Here is a 7,230-nt window from a genome sequence, read left to right on the forward strand (position 1 = left end):
ACCATTGGACAGAAGCAGACACACTGTCGCCAAGAGTTTTATCACGCCACTCACGGATTGGACCCGTCGATCTGTCAGTCTTTTATTTATAAGCTTTGTAGCCACAATATTTCTGCGACATTCTTAAAAGCATCAGAATTACGAACTTGCTCTTTGCATAGTCTACAAAAACTTAGTCAACTTCACGTGTCGGTTCGGGTGCGTGATATTTCATGCTGCATTGCACAGCGACCTCCAGAATGATGAGTGTGACGCAGTTATCTCTTCTGCAAAAGAGCTCCCGATTAAATATCGTAGTGATGCACTTTATTCACCACATGACGTCACGTACGTCAAGTATGCTTAAACAAGTTAAATAAATGTGCATGCTTTTTTTTTCCCCAAGAATAAACCTTATTCGCAAGCGTCTGTGAACCAGAACATCACTGGTAATTATTGTGTCCCATCTGGCTGAATAAACTTAAGTTGCACTCAACTCTCGATGCACCGACTTCTACAGTAAATAAGGATGATGTTAACGTTACGCGAAATTATACAAGCTGGTATCCCGTTTAGAACTTATAACGCTAAGCTTTGATATAACTGTTTAAAATTTGATGTAGGTTAAATTTGATGGAAAGCTTTAGCAATAGCGTGTTAAGCAGTATTCACTTAGGCTGCATAAATCCTGAGAGCTGCGTGGATTTATTTATTTTAGCCGAAACGTCAAACATGATACAATCTGATGCAAATGATGTTAGGAAAGAATAGCCTACATTATTAATGGAATTATTATATAAAGTTGTAAGTCATTAGTGTTGTTTATTCTGTTGTTTCTTTTAAAGTACAAGAGTCCTATCAAGTTAAACACAAATGTACAAGTTTTAGACAAGTTTCAAACGCGTCTGCATTTACAGTAGCCTACTTCATTTATACAGACTCTGTTCTCCTGCGATATAATAATAAAGACATCTTACCGTAATTACGACATCCAGTTGTGACAGTTATCTCTACTGGTGCTCACTAGTAATCCAAAGGACAAAACGGAGAAAATGACACTAAACAGTAGCGTTAAGTTGTGTTTAGAAGTATTCCCAGTGTTGCGACTGCTTGCATGTACTAGTTTCAGTTGTGACAGCTGAACGCACCGCACACTGCCGCGCGCATGACGCTAGGTCCTCAACGACAGCGCATTACACGCGTACAGCAGTCAACAGCGACTTCACCGAAACGTCCTGTCGTTTGTTTTCTGTTTACGTGCACATTGCTACTAGATTGTACAAGGCGCCCAACTGAAGACTAATACAAACAGCGGAGGACTCAGACAGACTTGCGTAGCGACGTCATTGTGTGCACATGGCCCCTCCTACTGCAATGAGAGCTCGAGTTGGAGGGGGCGATGGGTGCGCTCAGGTATATACGGCTCTCCATCCAGAAGTAGGGCAAGGTAGTTTGATTACGCAGGCGCTAACCTGTGCATCTAGGACAAATGGATGTTCAAACATTTAAGTGCATGACCTTACTAAATGTTATTTAGTGGTATATAAAACTAGAACGGTCAATCGTTAATTTAATTAAACCATGCACGGTGCAATCACAAACCTGTAACGTTTTTTAAATGCAACTATGTTGTAATCTGCACAAACGGAACACTGAGCGGTGAGTCAGGACTGGAACTGATCAAGCATTAAATGACAAATTGATGGAAGTATATAGTTAAAAAAATCTTTAGGTCATCCTTTAGGTGGTTTCTTAAAGTTGTCTGCTTTCTTGAATTCTAAACGAAGGTAAACAAAGATAAGTATATATTAAGCTGGATAAAGTAGTTGTGAATGTCTTTTGGAAGTGGTTAGGCTTGGGATTATCATATAGGGATGAGCAGTCACTAACTTTTAACAGGCCTTGAAAAAACAAAATAGGCCTATGAATGTATGTTTACTCATTAAACACGACTTGAATATAAAATATTTTTATAGGTCATCTTATTGCTATCAAACATTGGTTTGATATAAAGGCTCGTTTGAAAAGACCTACGGTACAGTACCACAAGGTGGTGCAATTTTTGTGATTTTGTTGGAGTTTGTTGATATGGAAATAGCCTTTAATAACCCTGTGCTTATGTAATGTTGATGTTTATACAGTAGTGTACAACTAGGGGAAGAAGACGCCATTAAGACACAATGTCTGTATACTGACAAACTGTAACACGTTTACGTTATGGAATCAAATGGAAATAATTAACAGTTTCGTTGTAATGTCACAAAAATGAGAAAACGTGAAAGGCAAAGTGACCCCCTATCGGGGCAAAACACACCGAGGGGCATCTGACTTTTACAGAACATTTTATCTAAAGGCCAGATTAATTCAAAATAATTTTATTTTCGGTGGAAAAAGCCGTTAACTAAACTGGAAAAATTGTTCATCTTAGTGATGTAATTTGAATTAATTTAATGAAATGGAATGTTTCATAATGCCAAATAAACTACAGAAGCATAGTTACAGAGAGAGGAATTTGAAAGGCAATGACTGTACATTTAACACTTTTTAAATCTGAAAACATCACAATACAGCAACAAGTACAATGCAGTGAGAAAAAGAAAAAATGGTTTCAATTCTTTTAACACACGTACACACAAACACACACACAACTGAACATTTCATTGTCTTCTTCTGTTGTTGTTGTTTTTTTAATTATAAATACTCTACCAGTTTTTGAACAGTAAGATTTTTAATATTTTTAAAGGAGTCTCTTCTGCTCACAAAGCATGCATTTATTTAATCAAATGTACAGCAAAAACAGTAAAAAATAATGAAATATTTTTACTATTTGTAATAACTGTTTTCTATCTGAATATATTTTAAAATGTAATTTATTCCTGTGATTTCATAGCTGAATTTTTTGCATCATTACTCCAGTCATGGTTCTTTAGAAATCATTCTAATATTCTACGTGATTCTACGTGATTTGCTGCTCAAAAAAACTGAAAACAGCCGAGTAGAATTTTTTGAGGTTTCTTTGATAAATAAAAAGTTAAGAAGAACAGCATTTATCTGAAATAGAAATCTTTGAATAGAATAGAATAGAATAGAAATCCTTGCTAAATAAAAGTACTAATTTCTATAATTTCCTTCCCCCAAAAATAGAAAATAATACATTATAGGCTACTGAGTTCAAACTTTTGAATGGTATAGTGTATAATGTTACAAAACCTTTTTTATTTTAGATTAATGCTGATCTTTGGATCTTTCTATTCATCAAAGAATCCTGAAAAATTTACTCAACTGTTTTAAATATTGATAATAATAATAAATGTTTCTTGAACAGCAAATCAGCTTTTAGAATGATTTCTGAAGGATCATGTGACACTGAAGACTGGAGTAATTATGCTGAAATTTTAGATTTGATCACAGGAATAAATGTTAAAATACATTCAAATAGAAAACTGTTATTTTAACTAGTAAAAATATTTCAACATTTTACTGTATTTGACTTCTTTAAAAAAACATTAAAAATCTTACTGTACTACCTAACCCTCACAGAACATAATATTGTCCATCTGTAGTCAAAATGTTGGGTCTGTCCAGTCAGATCCAAGCTTTGGGGCAAAAGCTTGTAAAACTATTTTGTTTGTATATTTTGATTTGCAGATCTGCAGGGTAATAAAAACATTGGTTATTTATCAGCGAAATATACTCTGCTAACAATAAATCTATTATTACATTAGTACATTTTAGTGCAACATTATTAGGATTTTCAGCAAATGAAAGCAATCAGTCATGCTCAAAATAAGAGGGCTGCCACAATGTTCATAAATGAACAGTGTAATAGTACATTTATGATAATAGCTTAAATGCATATTAATATGTATACATATTAATAATATTTAGATTTTTATAACACATAACCTGGTTTGTTTGTTTTGTAGCTTTTTGCACTTAAAGAGGGAGCAAAAACAACCTATAACATGACTATTTTTTTCCTAATATATAAACTTTTAAACATTAAACATTAGGTCCTCAGTAGGTAACTCATCTAGACATCAGCTGAAGGCATCCAGCTTGGAATGTTAATAAATAAATCTGGCTGCATTAAAATCAGATAAGCAGATTAAAAGCAGCCTTTTTACTCTTTTACCAAAGAAGCCTGAACCTTTAATCAAATATTCATCATTAATAATTTTTGGTTAAGGTGTATTATTTAGCAGGAGAGGTTTCCCCTCGGTGCTTGCAACTTTTGGACATGTGAACCTAAGATGAAGGAGCTACTGTTCTGCTATTTTTGATCTCCATTTCTCCTGAAGTCGACTGGGGGTGGTGATATATTGATCTTTAAGTCATCATATATTGAAGGAAACCAAAAGACAACTCTGAAAATGCAGACTAAACAGAATTCCAAAGAGATGAATTAAAGCAAACGCATATGATTGAGAAAAGGCTACAAACATTATCCAAGCTTTTGGATGCTTAGGGCCCTGCTGGTTCACTTAACAGAAAGTGGAAGCTACACGGCTGAAAAAATTTGTTCCACAAAGTGAAGACATTACTCAATACTTCATACCTATACACTCTTAAAAATAAAGGTTCTTTATTGGCATTGATGGTTGTATAAAGATCTTTGAACATCCATGGAACCTTTTAAATGCAGAAAAAGTTCTATATAGTCAAAAGATATTTAAAATGTTCTTCAAAATAGTTCTTTTAAGAACTGTTCACTGAAAGGTTTTTTGGGGAGTCAAAAATGGTTCTTCTATGGCATCGATGCAAAAACACCCATTTGGAGCCTATATTTTTAAGAGTGTAGAAGTGTGGTAATGGTGTCATATAATGTAAGGCAGTTTGAAAAAAATAGAAGGAAAAACTCTAAAAGAGTAGATCAGAATTATTTTGTATGTAAAGCTGGATATATACCTTATTTTTTATACTTTAATTTAACTTTTTTCTTGTTCTTTTCTTTTTTTGTCTATCAATATACTCCTTTGCAGTGTGAAGTTAATTTTTAATTATCACTATTCTGCTGTTGAATACATTATGCATCAAGGTGATGCTGGCATTTTGACACTTCGAAATTGGGTATATTTTGTAAACTGCTGTGAGTAGCAAGTACCTTATGTCTTTTTTTATTTATATATGTTTAGAATGTGTAATGCTGATAAAAAAAATCACACAAGACATGATTTTAATCTGTATTTTAAAAAGTCCTTAAAGGGATAGTTCACCCAAAAATGAAAATTTGATGTTCATCTGCTTACCCACAGGGCATCCAAGATCCAAGATATTTCTTCAGTAGAACACAAACAAAGATTTTTAACTCAAACCGTTGCAGTCAGTCAGTCATATAATGGCAGTCAATCAGTGGCGATTTCTTTAAGACTGCAAGGGAAGCTCAGCTTCCCCTATAATGTCACAAAATTAATGGTCAAATTATGTACTATTGTATTAACATTTTATTGACTAAAAATGCGTTAGAAAACGTTCATCTCTCATTAGAGTTCGTTCAGAATCAGTTAGATATAGCAGGTCGGCTGACTTGATTTTCTTCTCATACATTCCCGTAGCGTCACAGTGCATTTCCCCGTTGAAGCCCAGCGTCCATTAACTTCAATGCGGCTGCTTTGAACGTTTTTTTTCAGTGCTTTGAAACTAGACGGTCATTGGATAAACGCTGCGATTATGTCCCGCCCACGGACGCTCAGCGTCTCTGGGGGTGAATGAGGAGTGGGCTGGCCTGGACTCCGAGCTTCTGCGTGATGATTGGAGGGTCTGTCGAAAGATTGCATCTCCTTTTGACTGACAGCGATTTTGTAGTATAAGGAATCGCTGAAGCTATTCGCGCTCAGTCCCATCGCAGATTTCTCAAATTCAGTCGAAATAAAAACTGCCGCAACCTATTTCTTTATATTTGCTTGGCGAAATTGCTTGATTTTCATCATACATTTCACACAATTATACACCACATTCCTTGTTTCACTTTTACAGAGTTTAATTTTTTTTAGATCGAAAATGAGCTTCCCCTATTTGAAAGACCAGTAGCCGCCACTGCAGTCAATGTGCTCCACGGCTTTGAGAGTCAAAAAAAACATACACAGACAAAACTAAATTAAACCCTGCTGCTTAAGACACCAAATGATCTGTCTGTGCAATAAACTGAACAGTATTTATATTATTTTTTACCTCTGATACACTGCAATGTCCAACTATCCTGAGTGTGTTCACGACAGGCAGCGCGTAACATGTCAATGTGCTCTGGCATAGTAGACGCATGCACGGAAGTGAACTGTCGCTCGCTGTGTACAAAGCGCAGAGAGATTTTGTATGCGACGACTACTCAAAATGGTAATTACTTGTGCTTATCCTGATTGTTGCAACCGATTAAAAACTAAAAGATTACGTTTGCTTCCGTGAGCTCATCTGGGAGTGTTGACTTTTCACTGACTCCCAACTTTTGAGCCTGATCGACTGAAATTATGGTCGCTTGCTCTTTGTCATGCGCCAGCTGTTGTGAACGCACTCAGGACAGTTGGACATTGCGGTGTATCAGAGGTAAAAAATGATATAAATAGTATAAAGTTCTTGCACAGACCATTTTTTGTGTGTGTGTCTGAAGACTTCAATGTATCATCACGAGCCGCAGGGTTTAATTTGGTTTTATCTGTGTATGTTTTTTTGACTCTCAAAGCTGTGGAGTCCATTGACTGTCATTATATGACTGACAGACTGCAAAAGTTTGAGTTAAAAATCTTTGTTTGTGTTCTACTGAAGAAACAAAGTCATCTACATCTTGGATGCCCTGGGAGTAAGCAGATAAACATCAAATATTTGGGTGAACTATCCCTTTAACTTTTGTTTTTGGATTGTTTAACATTTTCTGAAGGTTAAGCAACTACTTTCATGATTATTTGCTGAAAAGGGACAAAAATTTGATCAAAATGGGTTATGTTTTTAAGAGGTTCACTTTCAGAATAAAAATGCCCTTATAATTTACTCACCCCCATGTCATTCAAGATGTTCATGTGTTTCTTTCTTCAGTCGAAAAGAAATATTTTCTTTTGAGGAAAACATTCCATGAATTTTCCCCATATAATGGACTTCAGTGATGGCCACTGGGTTGAAGGTCCAAATTGTAGTTTCAAAGCAGCTCAAAAGGGCTCAACATGATACCAGCCGTGGAATAAGGGTCTTATCAAAACAATCTGTCATTTTCTTAAAACTATAAAAATGTATATACTTCTTAACAACAATGCTCATCTTGCA

At 35.3% G+C, this 7,230-nt stretch overlaps 1 protein-coding gene across 1 annotated transcript in view; it reads right to left on the reverse strand.

Annotated features, from left to right (window-relative positions):
* The window catches only part of nr3c2 (nuclear receptor subfamily 3, group C, member 2), a 125,681-nt gene extending 124,434 nt beyond the window's left edge, over positions 1 to 1,247 (reverse strand). Inside the window, exon 1 of the mRNA XM_073842774.1 lies at positions 957 to 1,247. The gene's annotated coding sequence lies outside the window, so the exon portion shown is untranslated. The remainder of the gene's footprint in view (positions 1 to 956) is intronic.
* Positions 1,248 to 7,230: the final 5,983 nt, after the last annotated feature.

The sequence above is a fragment of the Garra rufa genome, chromosome 6 (assembly GCF_049309525.1).
Source record: "Garra rufa chromosome 6, GarRuf1.0, whole genome shotgun sequence".
NCBI classification, from domain to species: domain Eukaryota; kingdom Metazoa; phylum Chordata; class Actinopteri; order Cypriniformes; family Cyprinidae; genus Garra; species Garra rufa.